At 35.6% G+C, this 21,210-nt stretch overlaps 1 protein-coding gene across 8 annotated transcripts in view; it reads left to right on the top strand.

The window, feature by feature from the left end:
* NBEA (neurobeachin) overlaps positions 1-21,210 on the top strand; it is a 741,630-nt gene that overhangs the window by 484,687 nt on the left and 235,733 nt on the right. The gene's annotated exons all lie outside the window — the stretch shown is intronic.

Raw genomic sequence — 21,210 nt, forward strand, 5'->3', positions numbered from 1 at the left:
CACAGGAATGTTCTTGTTCTGAGAAATACAATGGAGTAGTTAGGGGTAATAGGGTACCATACCTGCAACTTCTTAAAAGGTTTTCAAAAGATTAGTGATAATGGATATGTACAGGAGTGGGGTGGGGGGAGTAGATTTTGTTAATATTGGGAAAACCTAGAGAAGGATAAAAATAGGGGTTTTGTACTATATTTGAAATATTTCTATTAGTTTGAAATTATTTCAGATTTTTTTAAAATTTTATCCCTGCAACTTGAATTAAAAGTGAAAGTGATTTTAAAAAAAGTACAGAAGAAATCATTTATCCATTGTAAATGAGCTCAGAAACCTTTTTCTTGTAATATTCACTGTTAGTGGGTTTGCAGTAAAAAAATAAAAAGAATCTCATGTATGTTGCTAAAACAATGTAAATGAGGATTGCTGGAAACAAGTCCTTTGCAAAACATTTTGCCAATGCACATCAAGAGCCTCAAAAATGCTGATAATCTTTGACCCAGCAATTCCCCATCTGGGGACTTGACCCAACAAAATGACTCAAAAGAGGGGAAGAAAAACTATTTTAAAATATTCACCGCAGTTTTATTTGGAAAATCTGAAAAACAATATCATATTGTGGGAAGAGTGGAAAGCTTAGTTTCAAAAAAAAAAAAAAAAGACTCAAAAAAAAAGAAAGAAAACAGATTTTGTGTATTTTATATAAAGATTTTATATATACAAATTTCCAGGACATCCATGTAAAAGTTAAAAAAAAAAGTAGCGATAGTTCCCTTTAGGGTTCCAAGATGGCCAAACAGGAACAGCTCCAGCCTCCAGCTCCCAGCATGAGCGACACAAAAGATGGGTGATTTCTGCATTTCCAACTGAGGTACTGGGTTCATCTCACTGGGGTGTGTTGGACAGTGGGTGCAGCCCAACGAGCGAGAGCCAAAGCAGGGTGAGGCATCACCTCACCCAGGAAGCACAAGGGGGAAGGGAATTCCCTTTCCTAGACAAGGGAAACCTTGACACACAACACCTGGAAAATCAGATCACTCCCACCCTAATACTGCGCTTTACCAAGGGTCTTAGCAAATGGCACAAGAGGAGATTATATCCCATGCTTGGCTCAGAGGGTCCCACACCCACAGAGCCTCCCTCATTGCTAGTGCAGCAGCCTGAGATGTAACTGAAAGGCAGCAGCGAGGCTGGGGGAGGGGAGCCCACCATTGCTGAGGCTTAAGTAGGTAAACAAAGTGGCTGGGAAGCTCGAACTGGGTGGAGCCCACCACAGCTCAAGGAGGCCTGCCTGCCTCTGTAGACCCCATCTCTGAGGAAAGGGCATAGCCAAACAAAAAGCAGCAGAAACCTCTACAGATGTAAATGTCCTGTCTGACAGCTTTGAAGAGAGTAGTGGTTCCCCTAGCATGGAGTTTGAGATCTGAGAACAGACAGACTGCCTGCTCAAGTGGGTCCCTGACTCCCGAGTAGCCTAACTGGGAGACATCCCCCACTAGGTGCAGACTGACACCTCACATCTCTCAGGGCTGGGTACACCTCTGAGACGAAGCTTCCAGAGGAACGATCAGACAGCAACATTTGCTGTTCAGCAAAATTCACTCTTCTGCAGCCTGTGCTGCTGATACCCAGGCAAACAGGGCCTAGAGTGGACCTCAAGCAAACTCCAACAAACCTGCAGCTGAGGGTCTTCAATGTTACAAGGAAAACTAACAAATAGAAAGAACATCCACACCAAAACCCCATCTGTACATCACCACCATCAAACACCAAAGGTATATAAAATCACAAAGATGGGGAAAAAGCAGTGCAGAAAAGCTGAAAATTCTAAAAATCAGAGCGCCTCTCCCCCTCCAAAGGAATGCAGCTCCTCACCAGCAACAGAACAAAGCTGGATGGAGAATGACTTTGATGAGTTGAGAGAACAAGGCTTCAGACGATCAAACTTCTCCAAGCTAAAGTAGGAACTACAAACCCAGCGGAAAGAAACTAAAAGACCTTGAAAAAAGATTTGACAAATGGCTAACTGGAATAACCAATGTAGAGAAGTCCTTAAACGAACTGATAGAGATGAAAACCGTGACATGAGAACTACGTGACAAATGCACAAGCTTCAGTAACTGACTCGATCAACTGGAAGAAAGGGTATCAGTGATTGAAGATCAAATGAATGAAATGAAGCAAGAAGAGAAGTTTAGAGAAAAAAGAGTAAAAAGAAATGAACAAAGCCTCCAAGAAATATGGGACTATGTGAAAAGACCAAATCTACGTCTGATTGGTGTACCTGAAAGTGACAGGGAGAATGAAACCAAGTTAGAAAACACTCTGCATGATATTATCCAGGTGAACTTCCCCAACATAGCAAGGCAGGCCAACATTCAAATTCAGGAAATACAGAGAACACCACAAAGACGCTCCTCGAGAAGAGCAACTCCAAGACACATAATTGTCAGATTCACCAAAGTTGTAATGAAGGCAAAAATGTTAAGGATGGCCAGAGAGAAAGGTCGGGTTACCCACAAAGAGAAGCCCATCAGACTAACAGCAGGTCTCTTGGCAGAAACTCTGCAAGCCAGAGGAGCGTGGGGGCCAATATTCAACATTCTTAAAGAAAAGAATTTTAAACCCAGAATTTCATATCCAGCCAAACTAAGTTTCATAAGTGAAGGAGAAATAAAATCCTTTACAATCCAGCAAATGCTTAGAGATTTTGTCACCACTAGGCCTGCACTACAAGAGATCCTGAAGGAAGCACTAAACATGGAAAGGAACACCCGGTACCAGCCACTGCAAAAACACGCCAAAATGTAAAGACCATCAATGCTGGGAAGAAACTGCAACAGCTAATGAGCAAAGTAACCAGCTAACATCATAATGACAGGATCAAGTTCTCATATAACAATGTTAACCTTAAATGTAAATGGGCTAAATACTCCAATTACAAGACACAGACTGGCAAATTAGATAAAGAGTCAAGACCCATCAGTTTGCTATGTTCGGGAGAACCATCCCACATGCAGAGACACACATAGGCTCAAAATAAAGGGATGGAGGAAGATCTACCAAGCAAATGGAAAACAAAAAAGGCAGGGGTTGCAATCCTAGTCTCTAATAAAACAGACTTTAAACCAACAAAGATCAAAAGAGACAAAGAAGGCCATTACATAATGGTAAAGGGATCAATTCAACAAGAAGAGCTAACTATCCTAAATGTATATGCGCCCAATACAGGAGCACACAGATTCATGAAGCAAGTCCTTAGAGACTTACAAAGAGACTTAGACTACCACACAATAATAATGGGAGACTTTAACACCCCACTGTCAACATTAGACAGATCAATGAGACAGAAAGTTAACAAGGATATCCAGGAATTGAAGTCAACTCTGCACCAAGCAAACCTGATAGACATCTACAGAACTCTTCACCCCAAATCAACAGAATATACATTCTTCAGGCACCACATTGCATTTATTTCAAAATTGACCACATGGTTGGAAGTAACGCACTCCTCAGCAAATGTAAAAGAACAGAAATTATAACAAACTGTCTTTCAAACCACAGTGCAATCAAACTAGCACTCAGGACTAAGAAAATCAAAATCGCTCAACTACATGGAAACTGAACAACCTGATCCTGAATGGCTACTGGGTACATAACAAAATGACGGCAGAAATAAAGATGTTCTTTGAAACCAATGAGAACAAAGATACAACATGCCAGAATCTCTGGGACACACTTAAAGCAGTGTGTAGAGGAAAATTGTGGCACTAAATGCCCACAAGAGAAAACAGGAAAGATCTAAAATTGACACCCTAACATCACAATTAAAAGAACTAGAGAAGCAAGAGCAAACACATTCAAAAACTAGCAGAAGACAAGAAATAACTAAGATCAGAGCAGAACTGAAGGAGATAGAGACATAAAAATCCCTTCAAAAAAATCAATGAATCCAGGAGCTGGTTTTTTGAAAAGATCAACAAAATTGATAGACTGCTAGCAAGACTAATAAAGAAGAAAAGAGAGAACAATCAAATAGACACAATAAAAAAAGATAAAGGGGATATCACCACCGACCCCACAGAAATACAAACTACCATCAGAGAATACTATAAACACCTCTATGCAAATAAACTAGAAAACCCAGAAGAAATGGATAGCTTCCTGGACACATACACCCTCCCAAGACTAAACCAGGAAGAAGTTGAATCCCTCAATAGACCAATAACAGGCTCTGAAACTGATGCAATAATTAATAGCCTACCAACCAAAAAAACTCTAGGAACAGACAGATTCACAGCCGAATTCTACCAGAGGTACAAGGAGGAGCTGGTACGATTCCTTCTGAAACTATTCCAATCAATAGAAAAAGAGGGAATCCTCACTAATTCATTTTATGAGGTCAACATCATCCTAATACCAAAGCCTGGCAGAGACACAACAAAAAAAGAGAAATTTAGACCAATATCCCTGATGAACATCGATGCAAAAATCCTCAATAAAATACTGGCAAACCGAATCTGGCAGCACATCAGAAAGCTTATCCACCATGATCAAGTGGGCTTCATCCCTGGGATGCAAAGCTGGTTCAGCATACACAAATCAATAAACGTAATCCAGCATATAAACAGAACCAAAGACAAAAACCACATGATTATCTCAATAGATGCAGAAAAGGCCTTTGACAAAATTCAACAACCCTTCATGCTAAAAACTCTCAATTCGGTATTGATGGGACATATGTCAAAATAATAAGAGCTATTTATAACAAACCCACAGCCAATATCATACTGAATGGGCAAAAACTGGAGCATTCCCTGTGAAAACTGGCACAAGACAGGGATGCCCTCTCTCACCACTTCTATTCAACATAGTGTTGGAAGCTCTATCTAGGGCAATCAGGCAGGAGAAAGAAATATAGGGTATTCAGTTAGGAAAAGAAGAAGTCAAATTGTCCCTGTTTGCAGATGACATGATTGTATATTTAGAAAACCCCATTGTCTCAGCCCAAAATCTCCTTAAGCTGATAAGCAACTTCAGCAAAGTCTCAGGATACAAAATCAATGTGCAAAAATTGCAAGCTTTTTTATACACCAATAACAGACAAACAGAGAGTCAAATCATGAATGAACTCCCATTCACAATTGCTTCAAAGAGAATAAAATATCTGGGAATCCAACTTACAAGGTATGTGAAGGACCTCTTCAAGGAGAACTACAAACCACTGCTCGACGAAATAAAAGAGGACACAAACGAATGGAAGAACATTCCATGCTCATGGATAGGAGGAATCAGTATCATGAAAATGGTCATACTGCACAAGGTAATTCATAGATTCAGTGCCATCTCAATTAAGCTACCAATGACTTTCTTCACAGAATTGGAAAAAACTACTTTAAAGTTCATATGGAACCAAAAAAGACCCCGCATTGTCAAGACTATCCTAAGACAAAAGAACAAAGCTGGAGGCATCACACTACCTGACTTCAAACTATATTACAAGGCTACAGTCACCAAAACAGCATGGTACTGGTACCAAAACAGATATATAGGCCAATGGAACACAACAGAGCCCTCAGAAATAATACCACACATCTACAGCCATCTGATCTTTGATAAACCTGAGAAAAACAAGAAATGGGGAAAGGATTCCCTATTTAATAAATGGTGCTGGGAAAATTGGCTAGCCATAAGTAGAAAGCTGAAACTGGATCCCTTCCTTACACCTTATACAAAAATTAATTCAAGATGGATTAGAGACTTAAATGTTAGACCTAAAACCATAAAAACCCTAGAAGAAAACCTAGGTAATACCATTCAGGACATAGGCATGGGCAAGGACTTCATGTCTAAAACACCAAAAGCAACAGCAACAAAAGCCAAAATTGACAAATAGGATCTAATTAAACAAAAGAGCTTCTGCACAGCAAAAGAAACTACCATCAGAGTGAACAGGCAACCTACAGAATGGGAGAAAATGTTTGCTATCTACTCATCTGACAAAGGGCTAATATCCAGAACCTACAAAGAACTCAAACAAATTTACAGGAAAAAAACAACCCCATCAAAAAGTGGGCAAAGGATATGAGTAGACACTTCTCAAAAGAAGACATTTATGCAGCCAACAGACTCATGAAAAAATGCTCATCATCACTAGCCATCAGAGAAATGCAAATCAAAACCACAATGAGATACCATCTCACACCAGTTAGAATGGCAATCATTAAAAAGTCAGGAAACAACAGGTGCTGGAGAGGATGTGGAGAAATAAGAACGCTTTTACACTGTTGGTGGGACTGTAAACTAGTTCAACCATTGTGGAAAACAGTGTGGCGATTCCTCAAGGATCTAGAACTAGGAATCCCATTTGACCCAGCCATCCCATTACTGGGTATATACCCAAAGGATTATAAATCATGCTGCTATAAAGACACATGCACACATATGTTTATTGTGGCACTATTCACAATAGCAAAGACTTGGAACCAACCCAAATGTCCATCAGTGACAGACTGGATGAAGAAAATGTGGCACATATACACCATGGAATACTATGCAGCCATAAAAAAGGATGAGTTCATGTCCTTTGTAGGGACATGGATGCAGCTGGAAACCATCATTCTCAGCAAACTATCGCAAGAACAGAAAACCAAACATCACATGTTCTCACTCATAGGTGGGAATTGAACAATGGGAACACTTGGACACAGGAAGGGGAACTTCACACACTAGGGCCTGTTATGGGATGCGGGGAGAGGTCAGGGATAGCATTAGGAGATATACCTAATGTAAATGATGAGTTAGTGGGTGCAGCACACCAAAATGGCACATGTATACATATGTAACAAACCTACACGTTGTGCACATGTACCCTCGAACATAAAGCATATTAAAAAAAATAGCCTGATGTCTAGATATTCTGTCTGTCATTAAACATTTAAATGTGTTTAAGTATTTTGAAGTCTAGCAGTATATAGACTAACGTCCAAAATGATTTAATGTTTTGGAGTTGCATAGGTGGAGATTAAGAGTATATTTATAGCACAAACCTGCAAATTCTGACTAAGCTACTAGAATAAGTTGAAATTCAACTGATCTCTTCCCCTATGTTAAATAATGACACTATTTCAATTTCCCTATTGTTAAATTCTACTGTGAAAGTTAAGTGCTAACTGTGTAGAATTTCTGCTGAACACTTTGGTCAAAAAGTTTTATATTGATTACCTGGTAGCAACAAAAAAGATTTTAGGAACAAAAGAACATTTTATAGATGGAACTTTCAGAATGTCTAGAAGTATTTGAATTAGGAATCAAAGTTTTCAGAATTTTCAACATGTTGTATACACTGGGAGAACAGTCTTAAATTACTTAGGAAATTTTTACATGACCATGAACGCAATCCCTGGGATTTGGCATAGATTTCGTCTTATCTATTAATGTAGTAAGTATACGGTGGTTCAAGAATATAAGCCTTTATTAGTGTAATAGAAGTGAAACTGATTTTGCAGACTTCATGTTTTAATAAAAATATCTTGAGTCATTTGATTTTTTCTAATATCCTAAATTCAACTAAACATTTTAAATTATAGTTAAATTTTCATGTGATGGGAAGGAACATTTAGCCTTCATTTGGATTTCGTGACATTATTTTCAGGCAATTTATTTGGTGCCTCATATATATTAATAATACATTGGCAATGCTCTCTTTTAAATGAGCAATCAGAATTGGATGTAATTTCAAGGAAATAATGGATAATAATTTTATTTCATATTTACTTTGAAAAGCTTTCCCTTCAATTTCATTATTAAAACTTGGTTGACCTTTTTCAGTTGGAAAATATCCTTTATACTGATGGAGATTTTCATGCTTTTTTAGTAATACTAATGAGTTGAATAATTTATGAGGTTGTCATGTGCAAAAGATTTTGTGTGATTTGATATACTTTCAGCCTCTGGTGTTGGAATGTGATTAATGAAAACCTAGAGGCATGTAATTTTTTCCCTGATGGTTAGTGTTCTAATTTTGCATGTATTTAATGTGTTATTTAGGTGTTTTCTAATAGTAAAATCTCATACAAGTGAAAATTTAATTGATTACCATGAGTTTTACAGACCATAGCAATGGAACAGTATAAGGAAAATATTTTAAAACTCATAAACTCATCTTCTGATCTGCAGAATTCTTTTTCTTTTGAGCAAATTAGCTAATAGGGAAATGGTCGAAAAAGGAGGGTTTTGTATATTGTTTATATATTAGAATAAAACTTAAACTAGTCAAATTCTGGTGCATTGCTAGCATGTCAATATTGTAGTTGTCGAAGAATGCTACAAAATCTTAGTAAGTTTGATTGTCTTTTTTGACTGTCAATTATTATTTAGGCCTCTGTTGCCCTTTCATAAAATTACAGTGGAACAATATTTCATCAAAAACTAAGATTACAAGTGCCTCCATGTCTGTGATCAAAGACATCATCTTAAATAGGTCTGATCAGACATCATAGAAGAGAGTAGTAGTCTGCTTCAGCCTGAGGAAAAAAAAAAAAACATGTGGCGAAAATGACAAAGTTAATCAGTTATTTCTTTGGCAATAAATAATAAGATATGCTGAGAACTGCAAATGAGAACATTCTTATGTTCCTCAGAGATGTGTCTGCTTAACACCTGATTTATCTAAGCTTGTGAAGCCATCAATATATGACCTTGATGAATAAAAAGCAGCTCTGTAATGAATCTGGAATTAAATTAGTTTTGATGGTATATGCATGGCTACTGTAATGTGCTACTTTCAGTCATCAAGAATAAGAAAGGCAGTGAGAATAGAAAAATACTAAGACAGCTATACAATTGTTGAGAAAGAAGCTATCAAGTAATCTGACTACATTTTTCAAAGACTTTATAGTTCTTATAACATGTGAGAGAGATGACTTGATTTTTTAAAACCTAATAACCTATTGGTTCTATTATGTAGAGACTCTAGTAAACATCTTCATTGTTGTTCATTGAAAACTCCATTTTGGTTTGTATATTATTAATTGGATCTCCTTGTTTGGAATGAAATAGGTAATCTGGTTACGGTTTAAATCGTTTATTGAAAGTCAATGATGTAAATTTTTAAAAAGAGAGAGGGAAAGACATGCAGGAAGTGTCTGTCAGCTCTTTTTGGTGTAGTGTCATATTTTAGTATCATAGCCTTGTCTTCACCAATAGTTTTTACAGTCTCTTAAAATAATTTAAATGGGTTATATAAAGGCTAAGTTACAAAATATTCTTACAAAATACATTTTACAGATATTATATAGCATTTTTCATATTAATAAATGTTCTAACAAGCCACTTAGTTTTCTGGCGAAGGTTCAGCTTGTAGACTTTATACAGATTCAGAGGACTTGAGTAACTTTATTAATTTAAAAGCATTTATTGAATAACTTCTACATACTATGCACATGCTAGATGCTGGATTTGGAGATTGAGACAATCAGTTTCTTCCATCTAACAGCACATGGTTTAGTGTAGTGATTCTCAACAGGGGTAGGGGTAGGAGTACACTGCTGGCATCTAATTGGTAGACATCAGGAATGCTGCCTAAAATACCCTACCACATACGGGAGAGCTCCCCACAATGACAGCAGCAAAATTCCTTCCCAAAATATCGATTGTAGCAAAGTTTGAATAACCCTAGTCCAATGGAAAGGAATAAAGAAAATAAACATTTGTCATAGAGGGATGTAGTAGTTCCTAAAGGGGCACAGGGAGAGACAGTGACTGACTGAGTCTGGTTGGAGTAGGCTTCAAACAAGTAAAGGCTTATGAATTGCCTCAAGATTATGAATTTACCAGGTTATCAGGGGAGTAAAGGCAGAGGTGATAACAGAAATTATCATGGCATGGAGACAAAGGACCCTTACTCCTTTGAATGGCCTTAATATTTGGCATTTGATGACAAGTCACTTTGTAAAGGTTTCAGAAAGTATTTTTATTTTAGATGTTTCATATTCCTAGATAAAACAAAAACCATTTGAGGATAAACCATTTGAACTTCTATCAGTTCCATTTGGAACATTCACATTAATACAATTCTTTGTGCTTATTACTCAGTTGCTATTTTTTATTTAATTGATAATTGAATTTTTCCTTTTTTTTTTTTTTTTTTTTTTTTTTTTGAGATGGAGTTTCACTCTTGTTGCCCAGGCTGGAGTGCAATGGTACGATCTTGGCTTACTGCAACCTCCGCCTCCCAGGTTCAAGTGATTCTCCCACCTCAGCCTCCTGAGTAGCTGCAATTACAGGCATGCGCCACCATGCCCAGCTAATTCTTGTATTTTTAGTAGAGATGGGGTTTCACCATGTTGGCCAGGCTGGTCTCGAACTCTTGACCTTAGGTGATCCACCCGCCTTGGCCTCCCAAAGTGCTGGGATTACAGGTATCGGCTACCACGCCGAGCCCGATAATTGGTTAATTTTAAGGTATACAAACAGATTTTAACCATGCCGTTCATCACTTTGGGTAACAACATTGAAGGATGGATTTTCTATAAAATAGGTCTAGAAGGATGGTATTTCCAAATTACTGACTGGCATGGAACTAATTTAGATCATTGTTCAAAATCTTGCTTCTTGTAGACTAATTTTTGGTAAAGTGTACACACAATCGCATTTATAAGTGATTACAATATACAATTATAATATTTTAATCTAAGTATATTAAAAATGTTATGGGAGCTCAGTAAAGAGGGTTGCCTAACTGAAGAAATATATTTTAGCTGGAGTCGAAAGGATGAATGGAAGTCTTCCCAAGCCAATGAGTGGGAGAGTGGCATTGTGGAAAAAGGGACCACATAATACAACATAATGTATTCAAGGAATGGAAAATGGTACTGAATAATGGAACACAGGATAGTGTGGGGAAATGGTGTGAAGATGAGGCTGAAACACAGTGGTGGCCCTGCTGTGAAGGGGATTGTCATTAAATGATTTTTATTTGGAAAATGACAAACCATAGAAATTAGGTGATGTGCTAAATAATAAGTGATAGATAAAGCTAACTCAACCCAAATACCAGTCTCTTACTCTACAGTGTGTTGTAGTAAATGCATTTGGAATTTCCTTAACTGTAAGGGCATTACTGAACATTTCTCTGCTGTAAAGTTTACCTGCTAATATTTGGTTGACGCTTATAACCTATTGTCTGTAAAGATACATCAGAACAGATTAACTTAGTATCATTCTCAGGATATGTATTCTGTGCCATTTAGGAAAATATTTTTAAATGTTTTGGTGTTTTAAAAAGTGCTTTTAGATCATCTGTATCAGCACCATCACTTAGATATTTCATTTTTTAATAATTAAAGAGACTTAAAATCTCTTTCTTCCATGTCTCTGGGCCAATTGCTTACCTGTCTCAAAAGTCTCCTGCCCCCATTTTCCACCATCTCACACTTTTAAAGTGAATTGTCCACATTGGACTTTGTGATAGCCTTAAAAGAAGACACCAAGCCTCTCATGGAAAACCAGCCCGTATTTATTTTCTCTGTTTATTTTCCTTCAATTGTCTATACAATCATGATTTTCTCCCTCACATTTTAAAAATTCTTATCGTAAATTCTTCATTGAAAATTCTAATCTATAGTAATCTGATTTCTGGTTGTTAATGCTGTGTAGAGCAAAACCACCATTCATTTTTAGCATAATGTAATTAAAATATAATATAAATGCTAACTTGCATGACCTATCAAAGCCATTATGTTTGGGATATGCCATATCCCAAATGAAGGCCATGTTGTCATTAATGCCATCTTAATTCTTTGACTTCTTGCTGGCTCCTTCCCCTACCTTCATGACCCAGGCCACCTTCACAAAAATTGCTGCTCCATCACAATGATCAAATAGGGAATTGACATTTACTAAATGTGCCAGAGGGATACAAAAATCACTCAATAATTGGATTGAGATCAAAAACTGAGAATATTGTCTTAGTGCATAGGCTAACTGCAAGATGGAAAAATAAACTTGTCTCCTATTTGAAAATACATGAAATGGAAAAAGTTTAAAACTCTAGTAAACAAGGAATGCTAGATGTTAAAAAAAAAAAAAAAAAGAAGACACTAAGCATCATTCCTGAGGTAATGTCACTTACTGTGCAGGAAAGTCTCCCCACTCTCGCAGCCCACTCTCAAGTTGTCCAGTTAATCTTTTCTTTCATTCTAATGGTTGCCAAACTTTCTAACTCACATTCTGTTGCTCACCAGCCATCTACCCGTCTTGGTACATGATACAGGTTCCTTTCCTTTGTGCCTCCCTCCCTGCCTCCCTCCTTTTCTTGCTTTCTTTCAGAAAAACATATGCTTATTATAGGAAATACCAAAAACAAAATGCCAAAAACATTTAAAGAAGACATCCATGTAAAGATAGCTGTCTTTATCATTTCCATGTATTTATTTCATGTTAGTCTTTTTCTGTGTGTATTTTATCATAGGGACCAAACGCTAAGCGATGTACTCGTATAGTCACAAAGATGAATAATGCATCATCTCTGCTCTTTATGATATTTAGAGAGTTCCAAAATGACCCAGGTTTTCTATATGTTTTATTATGTTTTTTCACAAGTAAAATGTGCCCTGTGATTTTTAATATAATGAAATCCCATTTTAAATAATTAAAAATCTTAACTTCATGGCTAATCAAAATCCTACCAAGTAATATCCAGTCTAAAATGTGGAGAGAGTCTGCGTTTACCATCATGTATATTCTTAAAATATGGTTTATCAAATTTTCTTTAAAAAGCATAGAATGCAGTTTTCTACGTTGACTCCATTAAGATTATTAAGTTAACATTTCATACTTATATAGTGCTTCACTTAAATTCAATAATATTTTCTTGTACTTTTTTAATTGCATTTTTCTGTTTAAAAATGCTGTTTATGAATTTCCCATTTGTTGGTCTGCTCTAAAAAATATTGCTTACCTATGAATATTTTGAATTAGGAATAAAATGAAATTCCGTTTTTGCTGTCAGAACCAAATTGTAAAAATGCATTGCATGTCTTTGAAAATCAGTATACTCTATTAGCAGGCCTGTCAATATAAAAAGTGCATTCCATTTCCACCTCTTGCTCTAATAACCTTTTCTGTGTTACTCTGAGGCAGTTCACATAATCAGAGTATATTGTCAGCTTACTGGAGTTGGGGAAGCATGAAATGAAAATCAAGTTAATATTGATCCAATTCTTTTGCTTGCAAGTGTCCTTGATGTCCTTTTCCAGTGAGCAATAACTGTTGGTGTTAGGTAGCCATTTTCTTCTCTTCTTTCTTAAATTCCAATAAATTGTTTACAAGCATAACTAATCTGAATACAAATTTAACACTTGGGATAATTTCCATGTGTTAATTCCCAGATTGCTAATGCTGCACATTTACTATACCACTGAACTGTTTTCCCCCAGCTTTTCAAAACATAGCCTACCTAAAGATATAATATTTATATCTAGTTTAAAATTAAAGTCTGTACAAGTTCCTTTTTGGTAAAAATACATAAGATGCTGTACTCTGACTTTTATGTAATATAGTCGTGTGCTAAAATGGACCATAAGTGTCATGAATTTTTGGTCCATGTAAGGAATAGCATTTTTGAACCAAGTTTATTATAAATTTGAAGCTGGTGTCTTAGGTTTTTAATTTTATAGTGGTATAGATAATATCTATTTTGGATTATTCAATATATTCTCTGTCAACAAAATTAAATTGAATTGGGAATCATGGTTAGATCCAACTCATTCAAACTAAAATATCCACAACTAAGAAAGAAAGAATTGGATGGTTGAACTATCCAGACTTTATATCTGTATTTATTAAACTTGCTTAGTAAATACTCAGATTTTTACTTAAAATGTGTTTGGAACAACAAATAGAAACAGTCTATTTCATGTGTAGGAATACTTGCTTTCATAAAATAATTTTATATTGATAAAGTGAGGCTTCTGACTCAGTATCAGGTATAAAAGAGTGAGAAAATGCTTGAGATTTCTGGTCATTCTAATTTAGTGTTTTTATTCAGTATCACTAACAATTTTTGCCATTGGGATTTTTCTATTGAAAGGTCTGTTTTCCTTTCTTTTTTAAAAAAAAACATGCTGTTTTATAAAGAAGATGATTTAATTTTTTGTCCTTAATCTTCATTAGAAAAGTGATCTTTCCTATTATCATAATTTTTTTCTTAAGGAAGGATACACTATATGTTATAAAGTGAAACACAAAATTAAAATTTGAATTTAGATGATTTACAAAGAAAAATATTTACTTATTAGTAAATGATTGTTACAGTAGACTGTTCTAGTGTGTATCACTTTTATCTCACAGATAAAACTAAGGCAAGCATAAAATGTTTCTGAACACTAGGTTCCTCAGTATAAGAAAAAGCATTCTTTCAGGTTTTTTTGAAATGTTCAAAATTGCAAACTTCTCAGTAATAAATTGATTCATACATATTATTGCACAAGATTATGTCATATCTAGTGTAATTTTCTGAGAGGTAGATTTATCTTAAACCTTTTTCCTTTTAGTGGAAATTAAATAACATCATATAGAGTTACTAAAAGCACTAGTCTGAAAAGGTATTTGTTGCTCAGACTTAATTTTTAATGAGAAAAAAGTAAGCTTTAAAATTTCCTGAAGTATTCATGTAATTAATGCACTTTAAAAAGTATTTAGGTTTGGAAATGAATTGCAACATTTCTTCCTACTAAAAGAGTGGTAGACTTTGTCAAAATACATTGAACAAGCTAAAAAAAAAAAAAAATTGAGAAATGGTGTATAATGAAAATAATTTCTTCTCTGATAAGGAATGCCATCCTGTCCAACTGATTTCTGAGTGTTTAGAAACAGAATTACCTGATAATACCTTTAGGTAAAAATAAAATTAGACCAGATTTCAATTTTGCCAGTGTCCTCCCAAAGATCTTTTTCCAAAGATGAAAGGAAGCCTATATTAAATGCATTATCTCTTCTTGAGAAAGCAGTTCTTTTCCTTCAAGTGTCCAGGATGCTAAACATATTTATATTATTAAATATCTGTATGCAAAATTAAAAGTACATGTCAAATACATTGGTGCTTTATGTAATTTTATTTAATAATATCTTTAAATGAATAAAATAGTTATGGAAAACATACATTACATTTAAAATGTAAGCTATTTATACTACATTCAATTTCCAAAGGTGTTACTTCATAACACTTGTACTTCATGCTATCCTTCCTGTCTTCAGGGAGCATCCGATCTAGTGGAAGCGCTGAAGGCTCATTCATGCTTTAATTAATACAAACACTGTTATAACAGCATGGTGGAAGGAAGAATATTAACTCCAACTGAAGGAAAGAAAACTATCACTTGTTGAATACCTGATGTTGGATAGGTATTGTGCCAAGACCATAGATTCATGCTTTATCTTGAGTTTTTTAATCCTCAGATAAGCCAGCTTTTCTTTTCCCCTCTTTACATAAATCTTATGCAAAACTATTATAAGCAATACAGCATTAACTATGTTCCTTTTCAGTTTTAATTATATACTCAGTATGCTTTTTACCCTCTTGTTTTATTTTATCAAAAATTTAATAAACATTTTTGAAAGCATACTATGTAAACAATCTCCACACATTTCCATTGTCTCATTTTAACTTTGCAATGATCCTGTGAAAGAAAATGTGGAAAATACTTAATATTACTCTTCTGCAAATTTGGAAACTGAAATTAAGAGGTTGGTCTGAATTTTTTAAATATGTTTCTAATGGATATTGGTGGGGAACAATAACTTATGCATGGCAAATCAAATAGTCCAACTCTCCCACTTATGAGGAAACTGTAAAGTACATGAAAAGTAACAAGTAATGTGCATGTAAAATGACTAATATGTAAATTGTGTTTATGTGTTTTCATTTACTCAACAAACATTTAGTACCATTTTGACAAGTGAAATTAAAGTCCAGTAGAGAATCCCTAAACTAAAAACACTCCAAAAATGAACAATGATAAGATGTGATGACTTCTTTCTAAGATACAAATGTTATACAGAGATGGAAATAATCAACCTGACTGAATCCTGAAGGAAAAGGCACGTAAGAGATTTTATGTAAAAGAAATTACATACGTTGGACTTAAAGATTTGAGACAACGTGGCATGTATACAGACAAAAACATTCAGCTTTTAGAGAATATGAAGTGCAAAGAAGCCAAATCAGTAAAATAGTGAGGTTAAATAAGCGGAGGCTAGATCATGAGCTTTAGACCATATGTTTAAATGATACAAATAAAATAACATTGAAAATGTATTATTCCATGGTTGATATATATTAGATAGATATATATATACACCTCTATATACCTATGTAAATATACCTATATATAACTTTTCAATAAATACATCTATATATAACTATATATATACTATGTATATATACTATGTATATAAGTATATATAAATACCCATAAATATACCTATATATAACTTTTCAATAAATGAAAACACCATAGTTCCACAGTCAATATAAATAATAATAGCATAAGCTGGTGAAAAGCTGAGTCTACACTAAAACTGGCTTATTATGGGGTTATATCTCTTTTTTATGTGTGTTAGCCACACATATGATTTATAGCTAACCTATTGTTGTTAATTACTTTTTTCTTTATTAGTATAGATGTTTTAGAGTTGATTATAGGAGGAATTCTTAAACAGAAATAAAATACTATATTTTTCTTTACATTAATTGTTTATTTTTATCGATAGAAAAGAACATAAAGAGCACATGAACTAATTGCTTTGCCTTGATCGTGTGGCCATTCCAGGTAGACATATTCTTTGATATCGTTAAGAGGAGCTAATGTCTCCAGTTTGTCATTTCTGCATTTTTACTTATGCTTATTTAAAATAACAATAAAACTTTAAAATGGTAATTTAAAATATCGCAATAAGAGTAACAATAATACTGGAATATAGTAACAATACTAGAAACATTTTAGTTCTGCTGTTACTTCACCTTTAAAATATACCTTTTTTCACATGGATTCTTGGTTATTAATAGAAATTTTATGAAAAAGGAACTTTAGATTTGTGCAATGCAATATTCTGTATTACATAACATTTTCATATACAGAGCTTTATATGTATATATTTACTCAGAAGTCAGTCTATAGAGTGCTTTCATGTGTTGTCACATGATATAGAAAATAACATAAGTATGATTTTGGATTTAGCTTCCTTGAGCTATAATTCAGTGGCATTTTTTCTCCTTAAACTTTTAAATTTTTTGGTATTTTAATGTTTTCATAGGCCATAGCACATATATATGTCTATCCTACCCAGCTTTACACATAGTATACATTTTCAGATCCAAGGCGTTCTGGTAGTTTGTGGTATTCGCTTGTTAATTTCTTGATGAATGGCTAAAGAGGCCAAAAAGTGCACTCGGTCCAACAGTCTTCTGAAGATAGATGATCTCAAATAAATTCTCTTCCCAATCAGATTTTGATTTGTTGGGTGTTAAACCTTTTCTTCCTAAGGACAGTGTTTACAAGCCTTGTAATGAGACAGCCCTTTGAGACCTTACCTCTTTTTGCCTGTAATTTTGATGAATGAAACTCTAATTCATAAAGGATATTGTGATTGAAAAGCACCTTTAGATCTCATACGCTTTAATTTAGATAAATGTTTGGTGCAGTACCATAAAATCAGGAAGTTTGCTGAGCTGCAAACTGATAACACTTGAACAAGGATGACAAGCTTAGTGTGTTGATATGGATTAGTTTACTGTATATCTTTTAAAGTCATGATTGTTTTACTACTTTAAAACCAGAGGGGATAAAATTGAAAGCTTGATATACATTTCAGAGCTCACCTTTCTTCTACTACATTTTCTTCATTGGTAAATATTTATTTTGGTAATACAAAAGTAATATAAAGCTTTTTTTACTGACAAAGATGGCCCCTGATTTTTATATAAGGAAAAACTTGCTTTATTAGATTACTCACACTTAAAAGGCTTTTTTGACTTTATTGTTAAAAAAAACAAGTTCTTTTTCCTGTAAATACATAGATTCTCCAGCTTGCCACAAACTAAAGGCAACTCACTGAGACTCCAAGATATCCTGGGAACTTCAGACTTTTGAAATAGGCAAGGGTAACTGTAATGTCTGAGTTTATACATTTATTCAGGATTTTTAAGGGTTTGCTCTGTGCTAGGCAGCGTGCTAAGTACTGAGAATACCAAGACAAAAACATGTTTCCAGGCATGAAGGAACTTGGAGGCTTTTGTGGAGATAAATAAGCAAGCAGTTACAATACCTGTAAATTCTGCAGTAGCAGGGTTCAAGAGGTATGGTGGAAGCGTAAGGGAAAGAACACACAAGGGCTCTTAAGAAATCAGAGAAGGGAATAGGGTGGTGGGGTGAACTTGAACTTCAGTTCAGCACATGTTTGTGGCACAACTGCTGGGCGCCAGGCACTGAAGCTACAGAAATGGGACTACAGCCTAGTGGAGAGGACAGACACATCATAGGTAACACCTATACAGTGCAGTTGAATTATGTGTAAGCTGTGAATGTGCGGTAGGGTTTGTTAGGAAAGACAACTGAAGCAAGTGAGTTTTGAAGGGCAAGTAGCAATTAGCCAGGCCAAGGAGGAAAGGTAGTAACATACCCTGCAGAGGGAATAACATTAGCATGGGTAAAGAGGTATGTGAAAGCATGACATATTTTGGAAGCTATAAGTGGTCCAATATTGCTGAGGAGGGTGTGGTGAAAACACAGAACTGGTAATGAGAGGATAAAAGGCCTTGGCAAGCCATGCTAAGAAGTTTGGATTTTATCCTCCAGTCTAAGTCTTGCTTTAGGTATACTTGATTGGGAGGAGTTAATGAATAATTTTAATAGGAAAATATCCTCAACTTATTTGTGTTTTATAAAAATCACTCTGACAAAAGTATGGAAGGTGGTGTGAGTAAGGCAACTGTTGACACCCTCTAGACCAAAAACAGTGATGGCCTGAACTAGGGCCGTGGCAGTCACCATGCAGGATGAATTCCTAGGTTTCTGCTAAAGTACATGGTTGGCCAAAATACGAGGAGGAGAAGGAGCAAGAGACAATTAGCTCAGTAAGAGAAATGTTCAGTTAATAGTATTCAGGCAAAGTCCAGAAATACAGCTAAGAAGACCTCAGGAGAGATTTCTGAATTATTAATCATTGGATTTGCCTCTTTTGTTCTCAAATGATGCAAGCACTGTATTTCTGTTTGCCCAGGAAGCAAACAAGTTATAAAGATAGCTACCCTCAGAAGATTACTCTTTTGCTGGCTTTATATTACCAAAAATCAAATAGAATTAAGATAAGGTTCTGAAGCATTCAGTGATCTATCCCCAATCTTTTATTCCAGAAATAATAATTATCTGTGGGCCAGTGAAAGAACAATACACATGGAACCCATTTAATTCCCCTCCCCTCCAATGTAGCATTGATTTGTAATACTATTTGTCTCTGAAGTATTTATCAAAATATATATTTAACAATCTATTACTTTATACATTTATGGTATGTATTAACCATGTGCTGTAAATGTGGTTATCCAGTAGGAGCTAGGATGACAGACTATACCTCTCAGCCAGTGACACTCTGTAATGGTATTGTGATGTGACTATGTTCCTCAACATGTGTTTTTACTCTGGTGGCCTTTGAGTCAATTTTTTCATATTTTAGCAAACAGAATTGGCCTATATTCACTGAGAAAAAGAAGTATGCAAAATGCAAAGAGAAAAAGGAAAAAAGATAACTATTTTACAGTGCAAGTTGTATGACAGCCAGATGTAGTTGCAAGAAAATGGTTGAGGCTGGGCACAGTGGCTTATGCATATAATCCTGGCACTTTGGGAGGCCAAGGTGGGAGGATCACTTGAGCCCAGGAGTTCAAGCCCAGCCTGAGAATATAGTAAGAGCCCATCTCTACCAAAAACAAAAGTAGCCAGGCATTGTGGTATGCGTCTGTGGTCCCACCTACTCAGGAAGCTGAGGTAGAATGATTGCTTGAGCTTGGGAGGTCGATGCTGCAGTGAGCTGTGATCATGCTGCTGTACTCCAGCCTGGGTGACAGAATAAGACCCTGTCTCAAACAACAACAGCACAATGGTTGAGCAAATATCAGTAGGCAGTAATAGACTGTTGGAAGTTCTATGGTATGGGCCTGGGTGAATTGACCAAAAGTATTGTAAACTTTCGACCAAAGGCATGACATCATTTGGAGAGCCATTGTCTATGTTTCAACACCGTAATGTCCCCTAAAAATATAATACGACACCGTATAGGACTGATTTATAAGGCTCCCATTTCCAGGAATATATCCACCACACCAAATGAGATACGAAGACGTTTTCCGAGTTAATGCTGCTCCTTGAAGACTATATCCTAATACAGAATACAGTAAATTACAATGCTTTATTCTAAATGGAATTTCAGCTTCAAGTGATATAAAAGTATTTCATGTGTGTGGTGTTTGTGTGGGTGTGGGTGGTGTATGCATTTGTAAAAGTTGCTTTCAGTTCAGATAATTTTATATTAATTGTCACCTGCCAAAGCAGGTGTCTGAATGTAACTATGAAAATATTTGTTAAGCAGTCAAATTCTTGAGGGATTCATATGCATTCATTTCTAACTTACACATTAATGCCAGGTTAAATCTTGCAATATTTACAATATTTCAGTTTTTCTGCTTATTTTCATGTGTTTTGGTTTTGGCTTTTTGTGTGTTTGTTTGTTTGTTTGTTTTTTGAGACGGAGTCTCGCAGTGGCGCGATCTCGGCTCACTGCAAGCTCCACCTCCCGGGTTCACGCCTTTCTCCTGCCTCAGCCTCCCAAGTAGCTGGGACTACAGGGGCCCGCCGCCACGCCTGACTAATTTTTTGCATTTTCAGTAGAGACGGGGTTTCACTGTGTTAGCCAGGATGGTCCCCATCTCCTGACCTTGTGATCCGCCCCCCTCGGCCTCCCAAAGTGCTGGGATTACAGGCGTGAGCCACTGCGCCCGGCCAGCTTTTTGTGTTGTTATATATAGCAAAATAAGGCTATCATTTCAGAAAAACCAGTATTTATTTCACTAATTGCTAAAGAAATAGATATTATGAAGAAGCTTTTATGTCTCCATCATTTCTAACTCCGCCTTCCTGTAACTTTCCAATGATAATCATT

Source organism: Macaca fascicularis, chromosome 17, assembly GCF_037993035.2.
Source record: "Macaca fascicularis isolate 582-1 chromosome 17, T2T-MFA8v1.1".
Classification (NCBI taxonomy): Eukaryota; Metazoa; Chordata; class Mammalia; order Primates; family Cercopithecidae; genus Macaca; species Macaca fascicularis.